Below are 27771 nucleotides of genomic sequence, written 5' to 3' on the forward strand. Positions count from 1 at the left end.
GGAGGCCTTCAAGCCATCTTTAAATATTGCGGCGGTTGATAACAGTGGCAACTACAGTTTCAGCCTGTCTGCCCTACCAAACACTTCCAGGGCAGAACCCTAAAAGTCAATTTCACTCCTTTTGACTGTGAGCAGCCTCTAGCTTCACAGCTTAAGGCAATTGCAAATGAGGAATTAGCCTTGTGAGAGCAATTCAAAGCTGCAGGTTGTGTTTGCTGCTTGCTCCTGCTGATGACTGCAGATGCCTGGAGGCTGCTGCTGCTGTTTCCTTCCTTTTCTTTAGTCGGAAAGAAGGACACTTTTTCCAAAGAATCCTGGGTCCTGGAACACCGAGCTCAGGGGGACGTAGGAGTCCAGAAGGCTATCCAGTTTGAAGCAAGAAGACCCTGTGGGACCTGGTGCGCGACACTGTTCCAAACAGGCCACCTGCTAATGCCGCTGGAGAAATGCTTTCGCAGATTGATGGTGTGGTGGTGCTGTATGTAATTGGCATGTCACTGTGGGTTGAACACACTGGAAGTCGGATGTTCAACTGCACCTTGAGCGCCAGTGAAATATGTGGATGCCAGGATTTGGTTCCGGTGAGATTGGGCCGTGTGGGAGGGGCCTGCACAGCTGTGGCTCCTGGACGGAGAGTGGCTCTGATGCGTGGAGCAAGTAACACATTGATGGCAAGATCATTTCTACGACAAAGTTCTGGAATTGATAACACATTCTCAGGACATTTTTTTTTATAATGATGATAATTTGTATTAGTGTAACAAATAGGCTTACATTAACACTGCAATGAAGTTACTATGAAAATTCCCTAGTTGTCACATTCCGTTGCCTGCTCGGGTACACGGGGAGGGAGAATTCAGAATGTCCAATTCACCTAACACGTCTTTAGGGACTTGTGGGAGCACCCGGAGGAAACCCACGCAGACACGGGAAGAGCGTGCAGACTCCGCACAGACAGTGACCCAAGCCGGGAATTGAACCTGGGACCCTGGCTCTGTGAAGCAACAGTGCTAACCACTGTGCTACCGTGCGCCCACATTTAGGCTTATCCGTCATTTCTGTTGAGGACCTGCGAGGGGAGATACCATGGGCAGGATTCTCCGGCCACGTTTTCTGGTGCAGCGTGCCACTCCGGCAGCGGGGTTCCCTGTTCCCGCAACCGGTCAATGGGGTTTCTCATTGTGGCTACCCCATGCCATCAGGAAGTGACATGTGGAATGTTATGGGGTTGATTTTCAACTCTTTGTTACTGTTGACCGTTTAATAAACAAAATATTCTCAAGTGTCTACTCGAGAGCACACATGCCATGTCTCAGACGATGATTATTGCATCGCATTTCAAGCAACCTTTGATGCCTGAACAGTGTGCGTGAGCTCCAGGAGCATCAGCATCTTGGAGGCAGCTGCCAACAACCAAACAGGAAAGAGCTGAGCTTCAGCATTGGGGTCCTTTCACAGCCAGAGGGTAAGTGTGTGATTCAGAAGAGGACACCGGAGCACGGTCTTAATGTTCCCAGCAGAGGCCTTGGGTCGAAGGCCTCATGATGTGGCCGGGGGCGAGTGCGCAGAGCAAGTTTTGCCAGCACAATTGGATGGCACTCTTGGAGAAGGCTGGACACGTAAGGGTGGGAGAGGCATGAGGGATTTGAGGGTCCTGGAATGGAAGCCCTAACTGTCGGTCTATCTCCTTCTCCGATTCTTTGCAGACAGCAAAATGGTTGTTGGTGTCGGTTCCGCAGTGGCTGCTCTTGCGTTGCTGGCGGCTGCCCAGGAGGCCAGATGTCAGAGAAGGCAGCAGCAACACCGCAGAATGGAGGTGGCACCCCATGTGCAGGCTGCCACCGCACAGCCTGAAGACCCGTCCGCCATCAGGCTGAGGAGGGACCTAGAGGGGGAGGTCAGCGACGGCCCAAGGTGTACAGGTGTCGTTGCTCTTTCCAGGAGATGACGGACAGCATAAGACCATAAGACAGAAGAGCAGAATTAGGCCACTTGGCCCATCGAGTCTGCTCCGCCATTCAATCATGGCTGATATTTTTCTCATCCCCATTCTCCTCCCTTCTCCCCATAACCCCTGATCCCCTTATTAATCAAGAACCTATCTATCTCTGCCTTAAAGACACTCAGTGATTTGGCCTCCACAGCCTTCTGCGGCAAAGAGTTCCATAGATTCATCACCCTCTGGCTGGAGAAATTCCTCCTCATCTCTGTTTTAAAGGATCGTCCCTTTAGTCTGAGATGGTGTCCTCTGGTCTTAGTTTTTCCTACAAGTGGAAACATCCTCTCCACGTCCACTCTATCCAGGCCTCGCAGTATCTTGTAAGTTTCAATAAGATCCCCTCTCATCATTCCAAACTCCAACCAGAACTGACCCAGAGTCCTCAAACTTCCCTCATACGACAAGTTCTTCATTCCAGGGATCATTCTTGTGAACCTCCTCTGGACCCTTTCCAAGGCAGCACATCCTTCCTTAGATATGGGGCCCAAAACCGCTCACAATACTCCAAATGGAGTCTGACCAGAGCCTTATACAGCCTCAGAAGTACATCCCTGGTCTTGTATTCTATCCCTCTTGACATGAATGCTAACATTGCATTTGCCTTCTTAACTGTCGACTGAACATGCACGTTAACCTGAAGTGAATCGTGAACAAGGACTCCCAAGTCCCTTTCTGCTTCTGCTTTCCGAAGCACTTCCCCATTTAGAAAATAGTCTCTGCCTAGATTCCTCCTTCCAAAGTGCATAACCTCACACTTTTCCACATTGTATTTAATTTGCCACTTCATTGCCCACTCTCCTAGCCTGTCCAAGTCCTTCTGCAGCCCCCTTGCTTCCTCAATACTGCCTGTATCTCTACAGATCTTTGTATCATCTGCAAACTTAGCAACAGTGCCTTCAGTTCCTTCTTCCAGATCATTAATGTATATTGTAAAAAGTTGTGGTCCCAGCACAGACCCCTGAGGCACACCACTAGTCACCGGCTGCCATCCTAAAAAAGATCCCTTTATCCCCACTCTTTGCCTTCTGCCAGTCAGCCAATCCTCTATCCCTCCCAGGATCTTACCCTGAACACCATGGGCTCTTAACTTATTTAACAGTCTCCTATGTGGTACCTTGTAAAAGGCCTTCTGGAAATCTAAATAAATCATGTCCACTGGTTCTCCTTTGTCTAACTTACTTGTTACCTCCTCAAAGAACTCTAACAGATTTGTCAGACACGACTTCCCTTTAACGAAGCCGTGCTGACTCAGTCCTATTTTACCATGCACTTCCAAGTGCTTCGCAATCTCATCTTTAACAACAGACTCTAAAATCTTACCAATGACCAAAGTCAGGCTAACCGGCCTATAATTTTCCGTCTTCTGCCTCCCTCCCTTCTTAAACAGTGGTGTTACATTAGCCACCTTCCAGTCCTCTGGGACCCTTCCTGCCTCCACAATTTCCTCAGCTATATCTTTTCGGACCCTGAGGTGTAGTCCATCTGGTCCAGGTGACTTATCCACCTTCAGACCTTTCAGTTTCCCCAGAACCTTCTCCTTAGTAATGGTCACTGCACTCACCTCTCCCCCTGGTTCTCCTGGAGCTCTGGCATCCCACTGGTGTCTTCCACCATGAAGACTGATGCAAAGTAACTATTCAGTTTGTCTGCAGAAGCTTCCGTCTCAGGAGAGAGAGACAGAGAGACAGAGCAACAGAACGGCATCTGTGCCATATTCGTGCGGATGTGGCACTCTGTGGAGTAGGCGGACACCCACTCTCGGTTGCCTTGACGGCAGCTCTCAACCTTTGTGCCACTCATTCATTCCAGAGCTCAAGCGGCACTTCACAATCTGCAGCCCATAGATGGATCCGGGAGGTCACGGATGCCCTGTGTGCCCGGGCATCAAGCTATATCACCTTTGAGTTGAACCAGGCCCACCAAGATGCCCAGGCTGCAGGATTCTCCGCCATGGCTGGAATGCCCCAGGTCCAGGGGCAATCAACGGCACGCATTTTGCTCTGTACACACCAGGACATCAGGGAGTGCCCTTTATTAACAGGAAGGGGTTCCACTCTCTGAAAGTTCAGATTGTGTGCAACCACCGCCTCCGTATCAAGCACGTGTGCCCACGCTACCCAGGGATCATGCATGACAGCTGCATCTAGGGCACTCAGAGATCCCGCCGTCTTCGAGGACCATGCCAGGATGACGGGTTGGCTGTTGGGGGACAAGGGATACCTGTTGACATCCTGAGTGCTAACTCTGGTGCAGAGACCTGAGACCCGTTATAATGAAGCCCATGCTGCCACCCGTGCTGTCATCGGGCAGTGCATCAGGCTGTTGAAAATGCTGTTCCAATGCCTGGAATGCTCCGGTGGTGTCAACAGTACCCCCCCCCCCCGCCAGAGGGTCTCCCGCTTTGTGGTGGTCTGCTGTGCCCTCCACAACCTGGCACAGCAGCAGGGCAATATGCTGGAGGAGGAGGGACATGCGGCCTCATCTGAGGGGGCGGAGAAGGTGGACGAGGAGAGTCTGGAAGATGAGGCGGGGAGGTGCCGGAGGAGGGGCTGGGGGATGGAGTATAGGCGGCAGCAAGGATCCGACACACCCGGAGGACCAGGGAGGCCCTCATCCTCACCATATTCTCACAGGACGAGGCTGTGTCCGTCAGCTGAAACCCTTCCCCCACCAATTTCCCTCCCTCCCCAAACCCTCCTTCCCACAAACTCCCACCAAACCAACCCCTCCCACCCCACCTACCCTGTTCCACCCTCCAAGGGTCTGGACAACATTACTGCAGGGTGAAGGGCCTGTCGGCACTGTCAGCAGGTCACGTGCAGGGCAGGAAAGTGATGACCACTCACTGTGAGCTCTGGTGCTCCTCAGTTTCTGCAAACATGTGAGTACGGTCCTTCTGGTGACGCGCTTACACCCATTTTCTGAATCAGAATCGGGGTCTGTATCAGGGGTGTTGATCTGGACCACTGTAGTTGTGCAGACAGGCCCACTGTGTAGATTAACGTGACAAAGGCTTCACATGTATCAGGTATAACATGTTTTAATAGTGAACATTTAATATTTCCATTCCCCCTAGCTACATATAGTAACCCCTCCCACCGTGCCAACTGAGTCCTCCTCAATCTTCTTGATCTTTCGTGGTCTACTGCTATGTCCACGTGTATCACCAAGATGCACATCAAAGGTGGAGGCAGCCTGTTGCTTCCCGTGTCCTGTGGCCTTTGATGCCCTTAGCGAACATCCTCTGGATGGACTCCATGGGACGGAGGGCCAGTTGGAGTGAGCTCCAGAGGCCTCTGCATCATCTGGCTCTGCCAGTCCTGGCGGCTCCCCATTGTCTGCACTATGGTGTTGATTCCCTCAGCCAAGGTCTCAGTCACTTGACAACGCTTTGGAGTGCCTTGGCAATGTCCACTTGTATCTGGGAAACGTCCTTCAGTGACTGGGACGTGATGTCGAGGTCCTCAGCCATGGTCGTCACATGGATCCAGCAGAGCTCCGACTGCTGATTCCCTTGGATGTTCCTGTCTCCACCTGATGTGCTTCAGCAACTGTGTGGTGCTCATCAGAATGTGTCGCAGAAGCCTGTCCGCTAACGTCACCCACCGAGGTGTGTGTCTCTGCGCTGGAGGAAGGTGGGAATGAGAACTGTGACGCCTAATGTTCTTGAAAGTGTGGCTGAGCAGAGGGATCTAGGTGTCCATGTACATAGATCCCTGAAAGTTGCCACCCAGGTTGATAGGGTGGTGAAGAAGGCCTATGGAGTGTTGGCCTTTATTGGTAGAGGGATTGAGTTCCGGAGTCGGGAGGTCATGTTGCAGCTGTACAGAACTCTGGTACGGCCGCATTTGGAGTATTGCGTACAGTTCTGGTCACCGCATTATAGGAAGGACGTGGAGGCTTTGGAGCGGGTGCAGAGGAGATTTACCAGGATGTTGCCTGGTATGGAGGGAAAATCTTATGAGGAAAGGCTGACGGACTTGAGGTTGTTTTCGTTGGAGAGAAGAAGGTTAAGAGGAGACTTAATAGAGGCATACAAAATGATCAGGGGGTTGGATAGGGTGGACAGTGAGAGCCTTCTCCCGCGGATGGATATGGCTGGCACGAGGGGACATAGCTTTAAACTGAGGGGTAATAGATATAGGACAGAGGTCAGAGGTAGGTTCTTTACGCAAAGAGTAGTGAGGCCGTGGAATGCCCTACCTGCTACAGTAGTGAACTCGCCAACATTGAGGGCATTTAAAAGTTTATTGGATAAACATATGGATGATAATGGCATAGTGTCGGTTAGATGGCTTTTGTTTCGGTGCAACATCGTGGGCCGAAGGGCCTGTACTGCGCTGTATTGTTCTATGTTCTATGTAATGGTGGTCTCCTCAGAGCGCCCCTCTGAGGTAGTCTCTTGGGTGGGAGTGTTGCTAACTTTTGGTTGGTTCAATTGCTCTGTTTTATAACCTTTGCTCTCGAGTCGCCAGGTACCTTTATGATACCGCCACGAGGTTCAAATTCAAGTAATGATCAATAACTCAATACGCCAATTAGTAAGATTCAAATCAAAGCACATTTATTATACACAGTAAATCGCTACTCATGCATAAATTCTACGTCTAAGCTACTTCTACAACTAACAGGCCTATACTTAGCTTCGGACTGGCCCACCAGGTCAGGGGAACAAATGGCCTTTCATTCGGATTCTGAAACTGCGGGATTCAAAGCCGGTATGGACTGGTAGCTAGGAGCGCCTATCTCGCAGCGAGCGTCGACTTGAGACTTACTTCAGTGATGCGGCAGCTTGGACAGTTCACTCTCAAGGGTTGGTTCGCATTGCTGAGTGACTCTGTCAAGAAGAACAATTTGAACTTAGGGGCTTAACTTTATAGTCCCCAGGGGCTTCCCGCCTTTCGGGGCGGACCCTGTACCTGGTTCCAAGTGATTGGACTTCGTTCCAATCACTTGGTTCGATTTCTCCAATACTGGAGCGGTTCCCTGATCAATGGGCGATCTTGTCCGTTAACCTCTTTTGTGTTGGCTCCTGCTGGCGCCGGGGAGTCTGGCTTAGCTTTGTTTGTCCCAAATGTTGCGATTGTTCCCGGGGATCGCTTATTAGTATGTAGATGGCTGCTACATTATTATGCAGATGGCTGCTTGTATCGATGCTGTCTGGGCTTTTGCAGAGTTTAATACACAGTAACTTGCACCTGCTGGTTTCTGCCTGTGTTGGCTGAATTTCCCTGCAGCCTTTGCTGTTCTCCATTTTACATCGTGAGTTCGCCAACCAAGGTGGCTACAGGAGGAGGGGGAACGACTCCGGATGGCTCTGCTTCATCAGACGGAGATCCTGAGAGACAATGGACAAGTGGTCAGTGAGAGAGAAGGATCATTTTGTCTGACATGAACAACTCACTTGAGACAGGTCATCTGGGTGAAGGGGCAGTCGATCCTCACCTCTGGGGCACAGGCCAACCTTGCTGTCAGTGACTGCCTGCTCCTCGGTCATCCCTGCGATCTCCAAAGCCTGCTCCTCATGGGGGGTGAGGACTGAGATCTCTGCCAGGAGAGAGGTGGTAACTTACCCTTGCAATTCAGTGGAGGCCATTGGCTTTCTTCCTAAATTGGACGGCAATCTTCCTGGTCATGCTGCCTCTTGTTGCTGGTCCTCCGCCCCCCTCGGAGGGGAACAGGGTGTCCCACCTCTCATTCAGAGAGTTGAGAAGCCTGACTAGATCGGCATCCCCAAAGCGAGGAGCAGGTCTGCGCGCCACCATGTTTGTGTGTTAATTGGGAGTGAGTTTAAAAGCAGCTCCCTCTTGTTGGCAGCAAGACGCTAAAGCGCGAGTCTGTCAAATGAGTCAACGGGACAGCCACTAATGGCGAGAAGCTTATGCAGGCTCATTTTTTTAAAGTGCCATTAAATACAGGCCGCAATCTCGCCAGCCCGGCCGTTAAGGAACACTCCGCAAATCGCGCTCAAAATAACACTGAGAAATCTTTCCTATAAATAGTACCCCCTGTTTAAGAATGCAGTGTAGATTATTGTGATTTGATCTAATACTTTAAAAATTGGCCAAATGTTACCAGCATGCTTTGTAAGACCCAACGACCTTTTCAAAGTAAAATGACTGCTAAATGCAGCAAGCTGCTTTTCCACATGTAAGGAAAAGATGCTGGAAAAGAAGAATCTTCAGGAAATGGAACATTCAGTTGTGAGGTTTGTGCCTGTCTGCACCTGGAAAAAATTATTAATTTTGCTTCCAATTTCCACCCCTCTATCACCTCCACGTGGTCCATCTCCGACATGCCCTTCCTTGACCTTTCTATCTCAATTTCTGGGGATAGACTGTCCACTGGTATCTATGACAAACCCACTGACTCCCACAGATACCTCGACTACAGCTCTCCAGACCCCACATCCTGGAGGGACTCCAATCCTATTCCCCCAGTTCTGTCGCCTCTGTCGCAGGTTCAAATCCTGCCACTGCAGATGGTGAAATTTGAATTCAATAAAAATCTGGAATTAAAAAAAGTTTAATGATGACCATGAAACCATTGTCGATTGTCGTAAAAAGCCATCTGGTTCACTAATGTCCTTTAGGGAAGGAAACCTGCCACCCTGACCTGGTCTGGCCTACATGTGACTCCAGACCCACAGCAGGACTCCGACCTCCCGTCGCTGCAATTTCAACTCACCGTCCTGCTCTCAGGTCCACATGTCCGTCCTTGGCCTGCTGCAATGGTCCAGTGAAGCCCAGAGCTAACTAGATGAACAGCACCTCATTTTCCGATTAGGCACGTTACAGCCTCCGGACTTAGCATTGAGTTCAACAACTTCACACTGGGAACTCTCTCCTCCACCTTCACCCCATTTTTATTTCAATCAATTTATTTTCAGATCTTCCATTGATCTGTTTTTTCCCCTCATCATTGTCCCCCCCCCCCCAACCCCCCCTTTGGCCATCTGTTTCTTAGTTGGCCTTTGACACACTGCTCACCTTTTTTCTGCCATTCACACATTCTAATCTCTTTATGTACCACTAGCAGCTCCCTTCTTCGCCTTGATCACCCTCATTTACATTCCATTTGTCTCTCTGTCCTAGACATTTTTGTCCATCTTCACCTATCGCTGGATCCCAAGCCAGCCTCACAGCTCCACCCCCGCCCCCCTCTACAATAGACATCTGACCCCATTTCCAGTCCTCTCCAGCTTTAACAAAGTCATCCAGACTCGGAGCGTTAGCTCCATTCTCTCTCCGCAGATGCTGTCAGACCTGCTGAGATTGTCCAGTATGTTCTGGTTTTAATTCAGTTGTGAGGCCCACTGACATAAACACACACTTCCAGCTCTGTGAAGCCTTTCATTTAACCACACTTAATTAAGCAGTGCTTGCTGGAATGCATAAGTTAATTTGTGCGTAGGCCTTCCTGGAACACTTGTGAGCTGAATTCCTGGCCCTTCCCGCCACTGGAATCTTAAGGTCCCGCTGATGGCAACCTGCCGTGGCCGGTTCCACGACAGCGCGGTGACATCGACGAGACCGGAAAATCCTGCTTCCAGCCAATGGCGAGCCGTCACCACTGCCGGAAAGCACGGGAGGACGGGGGGAAATCCCATCCTATGTTTCAACTTGAGAAATGAGAACACCGGTTCAAATGGCCATTGTGAACAGCCCCAAACATAAATAACATAGCATGTTAATGTGAGCAAGGAAAGTCCTGCAGACTGGTTTGAAGGCCAGGCATGGGATTTTATGGAATCATTAAAATTGATCATTTGGAGACAGTACAGGATTAGATAAGGAAATTCCTGATTGATTATTACCACAGAAATACATGGGACCTGATCCAATGGTCACACTGCGCCCATAACGCAGCACCCAGGATCTACCCAGCTCGCAACGCCTCACGAGATCCTCCAACGCGACCTCGTGAAACGTTGAGATGTAAATCCCGCCCATTGGGGGCAGGGTCACCTTTTGGCAAATCTGCATATTAGAGCGAGACAGCTAGTCTCACTCTAATGTGCAGATTCCCGAGGTGGCTGAGGCTTTGGGATTCATCCCCTGTGCCTTGGAGACCTCAAGTGAGGGCCATTCAGCACTGGTCTCCACAAATGGGGACCAGGTGGAACGGCACTCATGGGGGTTTCTCAGGGGATTGGAAGGCCCCAGCTATATGCCCTTTGAGCAGGGTGGTAGCTTGGTGCAGCTGGTGTCACCTGGGCACCTTGGCAGTGTCACTGGGGTTTGATTGATTGATATTTATTGTCACATGTACTGAAGTACAGTGAAAAGTATTTTTCTGCTGCCAAGGGAACGTACACAGTACGTACATGGTAGACAAAAGAATAATCAACAGGGTATATTGACAAATAGTGATTAGTTAGAGTGCAGAACAAGGGCCAAACAAGAGCAGCATAGGGCATCGTGAATAGTGTACTTACAGGGAACAGATCAGTCCGAGGGGGAGTCGTTGAGGAGTCTTGTAGCTGTGGGGAAGAAGCTGTTCCTATGTCTGGATGTGCGGGTCTTCAGACTTCCATACCGTCTGCCTGATGGAAGGGTCTGGAAGAGGGCAAATCTGGGTGTGAGGGGTCTCTGAAAATGCTGTCTGCCTTCCTGAGGCAGCGGGAAGTGAAGGCAGAATCAATGTGCGGGTGGCAAACTTGTGTGATGCGTTGGGCTGAGTTCACCACACTCTGCAGTTTCTTGCGATCTTGGGCCAAGGAGTTGCCAAGCCAAGCTGTGATGCAGCCGGATAGGACGCTCTCAATGGCACAGCTGTAGAAGTTTGTGAGAGTCGATGCAGACATGCCAAATTTCTTTAGCTTCCGCAGGAAGTAGAGACGTTGTTGGGCTGACTGTTTCACGTGAGTGGACTCGGACAGACTATTGGTGATGGTGACCCCCAGGAACTTAAAGCTATCGACCATCTCCACTTTGGAGCTACTGATGTAGACGGGGGGGGGGGGGGGGGGGGGGTCATACTACGCTTCATGAAGCCGGTGATCAGTTCCTTGGTCTTTCCAACAGCTAGTGAGAGGATGCCAGCCTGGCACTGCCAAGGTGGCACTGCTGTGGTGCCAAGCTGGCATGTTCTGCATGAGTGCGATCGGGCTGCAGGTACCCTGTGTGGGGTTGGGGACCCTCCTATATTGTGTTTGGGCTGGGGAGCTCGGGGGTCACCTCGGGGGCCTCAGAGATGGGGATTTTAAAATGGTATCCCGATATTGGGATGTTCCGATGAACGGAGCTCTGGGCATCCTCGACCGCATGTTTCCCGCTGAGGCCCCTTATACATCTGCGAACGCTGGGAAACATCTGGCTAAACTCGCTCGCTACGGGACTTTGTTCCCAATTAGTTTAATCGCACTCATAGGAAGTGGATAATGCCAGAGTGGGATTTTGCTGCATGCTTGAAACAAAGAACTCAATGGCCCATTGGGTATGTCATATTAAGGAGAAGCCTGATAGGCCCTTTCAGTGAGACATTGGGCGTGATTTACGTGCCCCCGCTGCATGATCTGCAGTGGCGGAAGAAGCCTGCCATTAACCAGTGGCGGGATCTTCTGATTAGGTCATATGCATCCCTCCACCGCTGGGAAACCCGTGTCATCTTCTGGTGGACGGGACCAGAAGATGCCACCGGCCTTTAAGTCTATATTGTCTCTGTCTCTATCCTTTCTGCCAAAATTGCTTCACACTTAAATGGCTGTCTGCCCATTCTGCTAGCCTATCCATGACCTGTTGCAAATAATTCATATCACCCTCACTGTTTGCCTCTGCTCCAAGTTTGGTATTAATGGCAAATTTTGAAATGTTACTCTGTAGTCCAAAATCCAACTGATTGATATATAGCAAAAAGAGCAGTGGTCCTAGCCCTTGGGGAACACTGCTGTCTACTATACTCCAGCCTGAAATATAACCATATACCACAACCCATTGGTTTCTGTCCTTCAGTCTCATGTTTTCACAATTGGACGTCTATCCCATGAGCCTCCTCTCCCAAGGCTTTTATGTGATACCTCGTTGAAAACCTTCCTAACATCCATAGAAAACATCAACCCCTTTCTCTTTATCAACATTCTCTGTTACTTCATCAAAAAATTCAGTTTGATGTGATCAAGCCCTTTACAAATCCTCTGGCACCTCCCCAATATCTAATGAAGATTGGAAATTATGGCAAGCCCTTTTTACTTTGAATCCTGGCGCCCACTCATCTGCCAATTTATCTTAAACCATGAACAACCACACAAAGATTAATAGCTGATGTTTTGTTGGCACCTTCTAATTCATTCACAGTAGACTTAATTCAATGTGGAAAATCCATCTGCATTGTTATGGGCCAGGGTTTAGAGAACCCCAAAGTGTGTCATGGAGTTCACCTGACCCACAACGTTTAATAGATTGTGGATGGGGAGCACACGGCCCACTCTACAGGTGTGGTACAGCAGAAATGGAAAAGTAATTTTTAATGCAAAACAATGTTTATTCTATGAACTCAAGTTAACCTTTTTAAAACATACAGTGAACATCTTAGCAACCATTAATTCAAATACAACCCCCAAAGAATACAACACTAAGTAATCCTTTAAGCTTCCCAAACAACATCCAGAAGACAGAAGAAACACCTTGGAACAGAAGCACATCAGGTTTACATTCACGACTGAGAACATTTATAATTCTGAATTCACCAAATGATCAAGAGATAGTCTTTTCATGGCAGAGAGATCAACAGTACACCCACTCTGTCAGGCTTCAGCTCCAACTCTCAAAACAAACCTAAAACACACCCTGCAGCAAACAGCCTAAAACAAAAGTAAAAAGTTGACAGACAGCCCAGCCCCACCCACTCTCTGACATCATTGCAGTAATAAACACCCATTTCTTAAAGGTACTCTCACATGACACCTCCCCCCAAGAAAAAAAAACCATCAACTTCAAGATGGTTTCATTTTTCACCTTTTCACTATCTTTTAAGAAATGCACACAGTAAATATACTTTTTCTTTTCAAAAACCAACACACACAAACAGGTATAATAATAGTCCATTTTTTTCCCGTTTTTCTTCCTCCAACTGAAATCCTTCTTGATTGACAATCTCTTTGAAAAAGAAGGTCTCTGCACGATCCGTCCATTTCTCTGCGCCTCGGCATTTCTCTTTAAAGTCAGATACTTTAGTTCAATCTGATCTTAGAGTCCCTTGTAATTCTCCAACACAGGAACATTGGTTATCACAGCTTTCAGGCAGTCAAATGTCTGTTGACACTCCGTTGTCCACTGGAATTTGTTACGCTTCTTCAGCAAGTCCATTAGTGGAGCAATCGCGCTACAAAACCTTTGCACAATTGTTCGATCAAATCCACTCATGCCAAGAACTCGCATTATTTCCCTTTGTCTTGAGGGTATCGGAAACTCCTCAGTAACTGTTGGTTTCACATCCCGTGTGACCATTCGACCCTGTCCAATTGTATGGCCAAGGAAAGTGACTTGGGCTTTTCCAAATTCACTTTTGGCTAGGTTTATCACCAAACCCGCCTCCTGACATCGATTGAATAACTCCATCAGATGTTTTAAATGATTTTTCCATGTCTGGCTGAAAATTACCAGATCATCGATGTATACCGCACAGTTGGGTAATCCTGAAACGACTTTGTTAGTTAACCGTTGAAATGTGGCTGGGGCGCTTTTCATGCCAAATGGCATAACTTTGAATTGGTATATACCATCTGGAGTCACAAAAGCTGAAATCTCCTTCGCCCTTTCGGATAAAGGTACCTGCCAGTAACCTTTAAGTGAATCCAGTTTGGAAATAAAAGCTGATTGTCCCACTTTCTCAATGCAATCCTCCAAATGTGGGATAGGATAAGAGTCCGTTCTTGTAACTGCATTAACCTTTCTATAGTCCACACACAACCTTTGGGTACCGTCTGGTTTAGGTACCATCACTCTGGGTGAGCTCCATTGGCTGCAACCCACTTTAATTATGCCATTTTTAAGCATAGTCTCAATCTCTTTGTTAACCTGTGCCAATTTTAAAGGGTTAAGTCTTTATGGATGTTGTTTGATTGGAACAGCATTTCCCACATCTACATCATGTATAGCCATTTTTGTACGTCCCAATTTATCTCCACAAATATGCCCATGTGATAGCAATAACTCTTTCAGGTCTGTCCATTTTTCCTCTGGAAGGTAACTCAACAAATTACCCAAATTTTTAAGAACATCCTCGTTTTCCAATTTAATTTGACGTATGTCAAATTCACAGTCATCTGGATTTGGTTTGTCACTTTGAGTTAGAATCATTAAAACCTCCTCCTTTTTCTCTCCTTTCCTTTCAAAGTACCTTTTAAGCATATTCACATGACACACTCGGTGAGTTTTCCTTCTATCTGGTGTTTTTACCACATAATTCACCTCACTTAATTTCCTTCCAATCTGATAAGGTCCACAAAACCTTGCTTTTAAAGGTTCACCTACCACTGATAACATTAAAACTTTATCTCCACTGGCACAACTACGAACTTTGAATTTCTTGTCCTCTACCCGTTTCATCACATTTTGTGCAACTTTTAAGTGTTGTCTAGCCAATTCACCTGCTCTATTTAATCGTTCCCTGAAATTTGACACTTAATCCAATAATGTAAGTTCTGATTTCTCACTCACCAATTTTTCCTTTATCAATTTAAGTGGTCCTCTTACCTCATGACCAAAAATTAGTTCAAAAGGACTGAATTTGGTTGATTCATTAGGTGCATCCCTAATTGCAAACAGTCCGAATGGAATTCCTTTGTCTCAATCCTCTGGATAATCGTGATAATAAGCCCTCAACATTGTCTTTTAAAGTCTGATGCCACCTTTCTAACGCTCCCTGCGATTCTGGATGGTACGCAGTTGATTTAAATTGTTTTATTCCTAAGGAATCCATAACCTCTTTGGTTAACCTTGAGGTAAAATTTGATCCTTTATCCAAATGTATTTCTGTGGGTAGTCCATATCGAGTAAAGAATTTAAGTAACTCCTCCACAATCTTTTTAGCTGTAATATTATCCACTGGAATGGCCTCTGGAAACCTAGTAGACACATCCATTATCGTCAAAAGATATTGATTCGCACTTTTCGTTTTAGGAAGCGGTCCTGCGAAATCAATTAGGACCCTTGTAAAAGGTTCCTCAAATGCTGGAATGGGCATTAAGGGCACTGGTTTTATCACTGCTTGAGGCTTCCCTATCACTTGACATGTGTGACATGATTGACAAAATGTAACTACATCTTTATGTAGTCCAGGCCAATAAAAATGTTTTTGGATTTTAGCTTGAGTTTTCCTTATCCCCAAATGACCTCCCACTGGTACCTCATGTCCAACTCGCAACACCTCCTTTCTATACCCTACCGGCAATACTACTTGATGAACTTCTGCCCACTTTTCATCCGCCTGCATATGTACAGGTCTCCATTTTCTCATCAAGACATCACTTTCATCACTTTTACGGTAATAATACTCTGGTATCCACTCAAATTCATCTTCCATATATGCTTCTGATACATCCGTTTTATTTCCATATCTTTTTGTTGTAACTCCACCAATTTTCCTTAACTAAAAATATCCGCCTCATCCTCCACCTGTTCTTGTTCTTTTTCAACCATCTGATTAAAAATAGTTTCTGATAATTGAACTTCCACTTCAACTTCACTCGATGATTTCTCCTCTTGTCTTAACCTGTGACTTTGCGACCTTGTTACTACACAATCCGGAAAAATCCCAGGATATTCATCCTTCAACACTTCAGTTGTCTGATTTTCCACTGGCTTATCAACCACAGTAGGCATCACTCCCACCTGCGATCCAGCTATACCATTACCCAAGATAAACTGTATTCCTGGACAAGATAGTTTATCTATTACTCCTACTACTACTTCACCACTCTTCACTGGACTTTCCAACCTTACCTTATATAATTGAACACTCCTCCTCTCACCCTGAATTCCACATATTACCACCTTTTCTGGCAATATTTTTCCCAAACGACATAACTCGTCATCTCTTACCATTAAAGATTGACTAGCTCCTGTATCTCTTAAAATTGTGATTTCTTTACCTGCTCCTCCTGATACACATGAGTAAACTTTACCCACACAAGTAAATTCTTTAAAGAGATCTGACACCTTCTAATCAATCACCTCTTGATCAGACTGTACAATCTTTTGCACTCCTTCACTTCATTTGAGCTTTCCTTTACCACTTTAACAAACCCCACTGTCTTATCCTGTTTTACCACATCAGCCTTCCCAGTGCTTTTCTTCAACCACCAACACTGTGACTTTACATGGCCTACTTTATTACAGTGAAAACATTTGAAACTTTTCATTTCTTTTCCACCCTCCTGGATTTCTTTTATAATCTGAGGTACACTCTCCTTATTATCTCCCATCAGATCAACTTTACCTTTACCACTTGAGTATTTCTCATGTCCCCAGTCTCTATCCCTCACAAGCTGAAACTGATGTTGGAAACCAAGCTTTGATTTATGAACTAATTCATAATCATCTGCCATTTCTGCTGCTAATCTCGCAGTTTTAACCCTCTGCTCTTCCACATGAATTCTCACTACATCAGGAATTGAATTTTTAAACTCCTCCAAAAGTAGAATTTCTCTGAGAGCTTCATACGTTTGGTCTATTTTCAAAGCCCTTATCCGCCTATCAAAATTACTCTGTTTGATCCTTTCAAACTCCATGTATGTTTGACCAAATTCTTTCCTTAAATTTCTAAACCTTTGTCTGTAAGCTTTAGGCACTAGTTCATATGCACCTAAGATGGATTTTTTTCACCTCGTCATACGTCCCAGGTATCTCCTCCGGTAGTAATGCAAACACTTCATTAGCCCTACCTATCAGCTTTGTTTGAATTAGTAATACCCACATGTCCTGTGACCATTTCATTTGTTTAGCCACTTTCTCAAATGAAATGGAAAAGGCTTCCACCTCCTTCTCATCAAACCTTGACAATGCTTGGACATATTTAAATAGATTCCCACCAAGCCTTCGACTATGACATTCTTTCTCACTATCCTCATCACTATCCACCAACTGTACGTTTCCCTTTATGTCTGCCAATTTTAACTGACTGTCCTGTTTCTTGGCCATTTTCTGAAGTTCAAACTCTCTTTATCTTTTTCCCTGATCTGTATCTCCCTTTCTCTTTCTTTTTGTTCTGCTAGGGCTATTCTTTCTGTTTTCCTTTCTTCTCTCTCTTTTTCCTCTCTCTCTCTTTCTCTTTCTCTTCCTCTCTCTCTCTTTCATATTCAAGCTGCTTTAATTCTTTCTCATGTTTCATTTGTTTAATTTGTGACTGAATTTTTGCCATTTCCAATGAGTCAAACTGTATCTCAGGCAACTTTAAATGCTTAGCCATCCCCATAATTACCTCACCTTTTCGCATTTTGTCAGGTAATGTTAACTGCAATGTTTTTGCCAAATCTAACAGTCTGCTTTTAGTCTCTGTCCGTCAGGTACTGCGTGTGACTGTCTCCATCCCCAAAAACTTCACAGCCTCTGAAAGAGCCATTGTCCACAACACATTCCCTACATAAACTAAAATACCACACCTGAAAAGCACCCACAATATGCTCAGCCCTCACTGTCTTTAAGTTCACAAAGCCAATCCAATAGATAGACTTTTATCCCGGACGAGCCCCTAATTTGTTATGGGCCAGGGTTTGGAGAACCCCAAAGTGTATCATTGAGTTCACCTGATCCACAACTTTTAATCATTGTGGTATGGGGAGCACACGGCCCACTCTACAGGTGTGGTACAGCAGAAATGGAAAAGTATTTTTTAAAGCAAAACAATGTTTATTCTATAAACTCAAGTTAACCTTTTTAAACATACAGTGAACATCTTAGCAACCATCAATTCAAATACAGCCCCCAAAGAATACAACACGAAGTAATCCTTTAAGGTTCCCAAACAACATCCAGAAGACAGAAGAAACACCTTTAAACAGAAGCACGGCAGAGAGATCAACAGTACACCCGCTCTGTCAGGCTTCATCTCCAACTCTCAAAACAAACCTAAAACACACCCTGCAGCAAACAGCCTAAAACAAAAGTAAAAAGCTGACAGACAGCCCAGCTCCACCCACTCTCTGACATCATTGCAGTAATAAGCACCCATTTCTTAAAGGTACTCTCACTACAGATATTTATATACAAACCCATTTATAAACACCCATTTCTTCAGCACAAAGCACAACAAAGTCTCTTTGGAGAGAGACACAGCAGGTCATGAAAGATAAGATATGGTGAGAAAACAGATGATGGATCGTAAGTGGAATTGCTACAATAACTCTGCATTTTAAGTTCAGCTCAGCAGCCACCACAAATGGGCATTAAGCAATGTTTAGATGCAATCGTCAAATGATACAGCACAAAGTAGGCCATTTGGCCCTTTGTGGCTGTGCTCACGCATTGAAAGAACAATCTTCTTAGTTTGACTCTTCTGACCTTGTCCAGGTTCCTGTGACTATTTCCCCTTCAGCATTGTGGGCATTCCTGCACCACATAAGACCATAAGACATAGGAGCAGAATTAGGCCACTCGGTCCATCGAGTCTGCCCCGCCATTCAATCATGGCTGATATGTTTCTCATCCCCATTCTCCTTCTTTCTCCCCATAACCTCCGATCCCCTTATTGATCAAGAACCTATCTATCTCTGTCTTCAAGACACTCAGTGATCTGGCCTCCACACCCTTCTGCGGCAAAGAGTTCCACAGGTTCACCACCCTCTGGCTGAAGAAATTCCTCCTCATTTCAGTTTTAAAGGATCGTCCCTTTAGTCTGAGATTGTGTCCTCTGCTTCTAGATTTTCCTACAAGTGGAAACACCCTCTCCACATCCACTCTATCCAGGCCTCGCACTCCTTATCCTTCTAAACCCCGAAACGAGTACAGACCCAGTCCTCAACCGTTCCTCATATGACAAGTTCTTCATTCCAGGGATCATTCTTGCAGCTGTTTAACAAGGCAGCTCAACTCCACCTTCTCAATTCGGGATGGGAATTCAGTGTTAGCCTTGCCAGTGACGTCCACATCCCATGGAAGAATAAAGAAATGGTTTATCTAATTTCAGTTTAAAAATCATAATTTAATCTGCTTCCACCCCGCTTTCAGACAGTGCATTCCGGAATGTATTTTTCCTCATTGTCACCTTTTGATTTTGGATATTTTGATTGTACATACGGGGCTGAGGTTTACTGCGGGCTTTGGATCTCCAGCGTTGGGGCCAAAGGTGGGTCCCAGGCCCACACTTGTCAACAGCAGAGCCGGCCTAGTGGTGGCAGCATTCTAACCAGAGGTACGCCAGCTGCCAAGGGAGAGGTTGGCACTCCTGAGGCAGGGGGAATACCTCGGTGCACTTCGGTTAAGTAAATCAGCATACTTAGAAAATAATTTTAATCGGCTCCATTGTGATAGTGATCAAACTATCACTCTCTATTAGGTGCCCCTCATTCTCTGCCTTAACCCTTGCAGCCCCCTGTTTAATTACAGCCATATTAGTCAACCCTAAATTGATATTTTTCCTTTCTGGACACTTCAGTTGTAAATCCCATTATTCTCAAACTGATTACTCTTTTTCTTAATTAGTCTTTCCATCCTTCTGCAACCTACAGGCGATTAAAACCAGACTCGACTTCACCAAATCCTTACTGTTCGATTCACCTCATTTTCGAGTCCAGTCGGTGTAACAGAGTCTCCTCTGTCCTGAACATTCTCCAGGCAAAGGGTTGTGAATCTTTGCAATTCCCCGGTGGGTTGTTAATGCCTTGACTTTACTGTAGAGACAGACGGATTTTATGTCTCTCAGGGAATAAAGGGATAAGGGGAGTGGGTGAGTAAAGTGGAGTCAAAGCTGAAGATCAGCTATGATTGCCCTGAATGTTGAAGGAAGCTTGGGGAGTCTGCTCCTGGCCTATATCCTGTGTGGATAGATTGGAGAAGCTGGTACTGTTCTCCTTAGGCAACAGAAGGTTGAGGTGATAGTTGTTAGAGGAGTTCATCAGTAAATAGAGAGAGACACCAGGCAGGATTCTCCGTGTCTGAGGCTGAGTGTCGACACCAACGGAGAATCCGTGGTGATCCATGACTGGAAAATCGGCACAAATCCATTACCAATTCCGGTAAGGGTGAGGAGCTGGCACCGACGCTATGTGGAGCACCCGCGGATCACGTGGAGAACGGCCGGAGAATGGCTGGGTCCCGGGCCGCGCATGCGCAGGGCTGACAAGCTGCAGCCGCGCACGCTTATACCACCACCGGTCATGGCGGGAAACATGGCACCGGCCATTCGGGACCGCATACCCGTCCACCCCAACCCCAGAGCCCATCCCATTGGCCACCCCCCACCATGCCCCCCAACCCTAGCAGAAGCCCCCCCGGCCAGCGGCACGGATCCCGGAGGGGTGTGGTGGCGCTGGAAGCTGGCCGCAGCCGGCACGTCAGGTTCCCGACGGCTGGGACCACACGTGGCCCGCGCCGCCGGGGACTTGGCCCATCAGGGGCGGAGCATCACGGGTGAGCTGGCTGATGAAGCGCCAATGAGCTGCGACTGCGTGTGGCGCGCGCCCCGATGATGCCAATTTGGAGGGGGCGGAGCATTGCCCACCGCTGTCGGAAGCCATTCCCCGCAGGATCGCCAATCCCGATTTCGGCTACGGAGAATCCCGCCCACTGCTCTCCCTGGCAGAAGGGTTGAGAACCATCGAACACAGGATTAAAATGAAGGTGAACAGAGCGAAAGAGCTGCTGTTGGGTGTTCCTGTTGGTTTTTGCTTCCCATAGGTTTCACATATTAAGCGAGGAATGAACTTATGTTTAAAATGGGGGCTGTAGCTGTGCATTCATTGCTGTGTCAGTTGGCATTTCGATTTTCACTTCTACACATTCTTCAGGCACGAATGTAGGTCAGTTTTCCAAATCAGCACTAAAATTAATTTTAAATGCTTTAAGTTTACTCACGTACTGTCATAGAGTTTTACAGCACAGAAAAAGGCCCTTCTGCCCATCATATCTGCGGCATACATCAATCATCCATCTATTCTAATCCCATTTTCCAACACTTGGTCTGTCGCCCTGTATGCTGTGATGCTTCAAGTGCTCATCTAAATGCTTCTTGAATGTTGGGAGAGTTCCTGCCAAAACCACCCTTTCTGGCAGTGACTTCCAGATTCCCACCGCCCTCTGGCCGGAAAGGTTTTTCCTCAAAACCCCCCTAAATCCCCTGCCCCTGACCTTAAACTATGCCCCCTGGTTAGTGACTCCTCCACTAAGGGGAAATGTCCCTTCCTCTCGAACCTACCTACGTCCCTCATCATTTTGTACAGCTCAATCAGGCACCCCTTAGCCTTCTCTGCTGCAAGGAGAACAACCCAAGCCTCTCTCCACCGCTAAAACCCTCCAGCCCAGGCAACATCCTGGTGAATCTCCTTTGCACCCTCTCCAACGCAATCGGATCCTTCCTATCATGTGCTGACCAGAATTGCACACTGTACTCTAGCTGTGACCTAATGAGCATTTTATACAGCTCCAGCATAGCCTCCCTTCTCTTAAATGCTATGCAAAAAAAATCTTGGAATTTGTGGTAGTATGTATTGGGGGTCATGTGGGACTGGAAGCCCTAATGTCATTGGCTGACAGATCCCGGGTCCTGGTTGGCCGTTGACCTCAAGCTCCGCCCTGAAGGCGAAGTATAAGAAGCCGGTGTCTTCCCCCGCAGGCCAGTTTACTATCGGGCTGCTGGGGAACAGACACGCTTAATAAAGCCTCATCGACTTCACTCTATTCGTCTCACGGAGTCTTTGTGCGCTACAATTTATTAAGCGTGCCTAAAAAGGACTATGGAGCTCAGGATCATTCCAGAATGCCTGAGGATCAGCCCCCACGCAGTGAATGCGGCAGCAGCCTTCAAACACTGGCAGACTTGCTTCGAGGCCTACATCAGATCGACCACAGGCCGAGTCTCAGACGAACAAAAACTGCAGGTCCTGCACTCGAGGGTGAGCACGGAGATTTTCACCCTCATTGAAGACACCGACAATTTCCAGACGGCGTTCACAGCACTGAGAAATCTCTACGTTCGCCCAGTTAACCAAATCTACGCTCGCTACCAGCTCGCAACAAGATGGCAAGCTCCCGGAGAATCGATGGACGAGTTCTACGCCGTGCTGCTGATTTTGGGACGAGCCTGCAGCTGCCCGTCGGTGAATGCAAACGAACACACGGACATGTTAATGCGCGATGCTTTTGTGGCAGGTATGCAATCCTCCCAAATCCGCCAAAGACTTCTAGAAAAAGAGTCGCTAGGACTCTCAGAGGCACGGGCCCTAGCAGCCTCTCTAGACGTGGCCGTGCGTAATACCCGCGCCTACGGCCTCGACCGCGCGGCAGGCCATTGGGCCCCGTACGTACCCGTCGCGGCAAACCCCGTACCCTCCCCCCCCCACAGGCTTGCGCAGTCCAAACGCCGAGTCGCACCGGGGGCGCCCGCTGTTATTTCTGCGGCCAGGCGAAACACCCCCGACAGTGCTGCCCGGCCCGCGCAGCCATCTGCAAAAGCTGCGGGAAAAAGGGCCATTATGCGGTTGTGTGCCGATCCCGCGAGGTCGCCGCCGTCCCGGGGCCACAGGGAGCCCTACAAGCAGTCTATGCCTCCCAACCCCCCCAGCACGCCTTGTACGACCCGCAGGCGCAGCCGCTCTGGGTCCCGACCACCGCGGTCCCGGGAGAACTGGGAGCCCTGCACGCCGCCTACGCTCCCCAGCCCCCCTCCCCGCAGTCCATGTACGACCCGCCGCCGGCGCTCCCAGCTTTGGGTCCCGGCCAACACTCTCCACGGAGAGGAAGGGGTTTTTCGCGTCCCGAACGCCACCCTCACCCCCGTCCCGCGCCCCACGCCTGAGCCGCCGGCGCCACCTACTTGGACCCCGACCACCGCTGACCCCGGTGAGGGAGCTCTTCACGCTCCTTGCGCTCGCGGCCCCACGCCTGACCCGCCGGCGCCGCCGACTTGGGCCCCGACCACCGCTGTCCCCGGCGAGGGAGCTCCGCGCGGTCCTAGCGCTCGCGGTCCTGGCGCTCGCAGTGAGGGAACTCCGCGCGGTCCTAGCGCTCCCCAGACCCCCCAGCACACCATGTGCGACCCACAGATGCCGCCATTTTGGGTCCCGACCACCACGAGGGGAGGAGGGGCGCCGTTGTGCGACCCGCAGACGCCGCCATTTTGGGTCCCGACCACCACGAGGGGAGGAGGGGCGCCGCCATCTTGGACCGCCCCCGACCTGTACGACGCATGGGGGCGGCCATTTTGTCCACCCCCGCCGCCATCTTGTGACCCCCCAGCCACGTGCGATGTATGGGGCGGCCATTTTGTCCATCCCCGACGCCATCTTGGACGGCAGAATTAAAAGTCCATTGTTGACCATTTAAGGTGTTTATCTTTGATCACATTGAGTGGTGTCGGTGCCCTGAACTGATACATGATACATTCACAGATAATACAACAATATATAACAGCAACATTAGGCAAATTTATTTAACGCAGGAAGTGACTAGTATCTGGACACTGCATGAAATTGTGATTCAATTGTGTCTTTTTAAAGGAAATTGAACCATTATCAGAAGAGAAAATAATTGCAGAGCAGTGTGGAAAATGCAGGGGAATGAGATTGGCTGACTTACATTAGTAAGAGCCAGCAGCAACACAACAGGCTGCATGGTCTCGTTCGAGAGTGGAGACATTCTATGATTCTTATTTAGCTAGTACTTTGCAAATGCCACAGAGCACAGGGCTAAATCGCTGGCTTTTAAAGCAGACCAAGGCAGGCCAGCAGCACAGTTCAATTCCCGTACCAGCCTCCCCAAACAGGCGCCGGAATGTGGCGACTAGGGGCTTTTCACAGTAACTTCATTTGAAGCCTACTTGTGACAATAAGCGATTTTCATTTCATTTTTCATTTCAGTTGGCGGGTGACAGTTTTATTCTTACTTTGTTCCTCATTTTTGCCAAGAAATATAGAGAACTTGCTGTGAACTGAGAAACTGATAATTATGATCTATCAGTCCAAGATCTTTTTTATATATGCACCTCATGATATTAATGAGGAAGTATAATATTCAGGTGGAGTTGACTAGACTCCTGGAATAATTAGACCATGGCATTCAGATTTAATTCAGCCTTTATTTTAATGTCCTACCTCGTGTCCTTAATAAATCTCTGCGTTTTTATCTTTATAATTACATTGTGCAGGCCAAGTGATGACGTGGCTACAAAATGGGTGATGGGTCAGGAGCGGGAAAGGTCTCCCCAGAGCGCTGGGAGAGCACAAGTAAAGGAAAGGTTTAGAGGGATATGGACCAAATGCAGGCAAATGGGGTTAGCTTAGATGGGCCTTTTGGTTGGCATGGACCAGTTAGGGCCGAAGGGCATATCTCCGTGCCATAGATTCTATGAATTAGCTGCTCAACTGGTGAAGAAAGAATTGTTACAGGTCCTTGTTGTCAGTGTTTGGGAACCCAGTACTTTGACATGGTGTCAGGAGTTGACAGTATGGCACAAGGACTTTGGCGCATTGAGCCGCTCATCTTTGCTGAAAATCACTGCAGACAGATGGGAAATGTTTGGGAAGGAGTGGCGTATTTACTGCAGTGCTGCATTATCTGACAAGTGAAAAAAGGTAGAAGCTTACACCTTACTAAGCTTAGCAGGACCTGAGGCCGCCAAGAAATTTTCGGTATTTGTTTTCCAAATGGAGGAGAAAGAGGACCCCAAATTAATGAGGAAAAAAAGTTTGAGCATATTTATTTTCTGGTAAAAAATATAATCTTCAACAGCCCATGTGTTTAATTCAACAAACCAAAGAGGAGGTTAATCAACATAATCTTATACGGCGATCTTGAACATTTTTTTTCAAATTTTAGTCATTTACAGGATTTGGGTCTTGCTGGCCAGGTCAGCTTTTATTTCCCATCCCTAGTTGCTCTTGAGAAGGTGGTGGTGAGCTGCCTTTTGGAACCGCTGCAGTTTCTGAGGTGTAGGTACACCCACTGTGCTGTTATGGAAGGAGTTCCAGGATTTTGACCCAGCGACAGTGAAGGAAAAGCGACATATTTCCAAGTCAGGAAAATGAGTGACTTGGAGGTGTTGCCGTTTGTACCTGCTATAAATATGGCAATCAATGAGGTTGCCCTTCTTTCTTTAGATCTCGATATTATATTGCTCAGAGTCGCCATGTATCGAATGATACCACCACAAAGTTCAACAGGATATCGATCAAAGAGCCAAACACCAGTTAGTTAGTTCAAGATCAAGGGTACTTTATTTACACACAATTAACATGCAACATAAACACTACTAGTTAAACTACACCTATCAACTATGACAACCTGTACTTAACTTCAGGCACCCGACTTAGGTCAGAGGAACAGTGGCCTTTGTTCGAATCTGGATCTACTGTGGCTGGAGAAATAACTGCTGCTTAGCTGGGCTCATCCGTCTGGTAGTGAGCGTTGAACTTGAACTTGTTTCTGGTGGTGCTGCGATTGGAGGTGGACGTTGCCGGAGCGTCAGGTCCAAGAGAGATCGAACGCATGGCGGTCTCTCTCTTTATCCTTGGGGAGTTTTGCGCTCTTTTGGGCGGTCCTTCGGTTTGGACCCCATTAATTGGCTAATTCTTGATCACTGTATTCGATTTGAGTCAATAGGGGCGGGTGCCTTGATGGCCGGCGTGTCCTAAGCGGTCATTGACCCTGTTGTTGATGCTTCCTGAATACAGGGAGTGGCGCCGACATGTCTGGGATTGTATCGGTTACTCAAGTATCAGTCTTTTGTCTTACGAAGATGGGCCATCAAAATGCTAATCGGTTGGGGGTTTCGATGCTGTCTGGATTCTTCGCTCACAAATATACATTCAGGCTCTGAGCCTGCCTGAACCTTACATTGTCCATATTTCCCATTATGCTTTGTGACCATCCATGTTCCTTATGATAAGTGGCCATTCCAGATGGCTACAGAGGGCAATCTCCAGGTGGTGGGGTTCCCAGGCATCTGCCGCCCTTGTCCTTCCAGGTGGTCGTGGTTGTGAGATGTGGGTCCAACGTGGTCTAATCTGCAAGCAGCTGCTGCAAGAGAAAGATTTAACACCACAAACAGCCATGAACATCTGCACTTTAAACGAACAATCAGAGAAAGGCAGGTGAGAAACAGAAGTCTCTCTGACAGTGACCATCAATATCAGTACAGGACATCATGTTACATGCATGGCAAATGCTGCAGTAAATGTGACAAGTACAATCATAGAATCATAGAATTTACAGAGCAGAAGGCGGCCATTCGGCCCATCGAGTTCTCACCGGCCCTTGGAAAGAGCACGCTATTTAAGCCCACACCTCCACCCTATCCCCGTAACCTCATGTAACCTTTTTGGACACTAAGGGGCAATTTATCATGGCCAATCCACTTAACCTGCACATCTTTGGACTGTGGGAGGAAACCGGAGCACCCGGAGGAAACCCACGAAAGACACGGAGGGAAAGTGCAAACTCCACACAGACAGTCACCCGAGGACGGAATTGAACCCGGGACCCTGGAGCTGTGAGGCAGCAGTGCTAACCACTGTGCTGCCCACTCATTTTGGAAAATTCTACATATCGAACTACAGCAACGTTCCTCTGGCACCAGCCACATTGCAGCAGTCAGTCCTCCCAAGGGTAGGAGCGTCAGCAAGGTGAACGAACTGGCGCTCAGCCAGCGCAACCAAACCACTGAATCTCCAACAACACTGGACTGTGAGAGTGTCGACACTGTCACAGTAAAGGGTGTGATCTTCACCACCCCCAACGTAATTTACAGCAATGCAAGACTGAAGGTAAGGATTGACACGGGAGCAAAATGTAACGTATTTGTTATGTTCTGCACTCTCGGAAAAACATAAAGTGAAGTTGTAGGATGTGGGGTTGAAGGAAAATAACAACGAAGGTTTAGTGAAGAGCAGTTAACTCAACAAAGGCTTTGTCTAGATGGAGGGAAAGCCCATGAAAGCAGCCAATGACGGCATGATCCATACACGTGACTAGATTCTTAAAGTGACCAATCAACAACACTACAACATCCCAAATATATAACTCCCCTCCTGCTTTTCAGCCAAGGTCCCATAATAACAATTAACATTAGGACTTTTACGTAGTCATCAAGACATACTGCCTGACTTTGCATATGAATCATTTATCCTAGGATTCTCTGGGAAGCTAGGGAGGAGATTGCTGAGCCTTTGGCTTTGATCTTTAAGTCATCTTTGTCTACAGGAATAGTGCCAGAAGACTTGAGGATAGCAAATGTTGTCGCCTTGTTCAAGAAGGGGAGTAGAGACAACCCCGGTAACTATAGACCAGTGAGCCTTTCTTCTGTTGTGGGCAAAGTCTTGGAAAGGTTTATAAGAGATAGGGGGCGAGATTCTCCGACCCCCCGCCGGGTCGGAGAATCGCCGGGGGCTGGCGTGAATCCCGCCCCCTCCAGTTGCCGAATTCTCCGGCACCGGATATTCGGCGGGGGCGGGAATCGCGCCGCGCCGGTTGGCGCCCCCCCGCCCCCCCCCCCCCGCGATTCTCCGGCCCGGGTGGGCTAACGTCCCGCTGCTAAAATGCCTGTCCCGCCGGCGTAGATTAAACCACCTACCTTACCGGCGGGACAAGGCGGCGCAGGTGGGCTCCGGGGTCCTGGGAGGGGCG

Source organism: Scyliorhinus torazame, chromosome 8 (genome assembly GCF_047496885.1).
Source record: "Scyliorhinus torazame isolate Kashiwa2021f chromosome 8, sScyTor2.1, whole genome shotgun sequence".
Classification (NCBI taxonomy): Eukaryota; Metazoa; Chordata; class Chondrichthyes; order Carcharhiniformes; family Scyliorhinidae; genus Scyliorhinus; species Scyliorhinus torazame.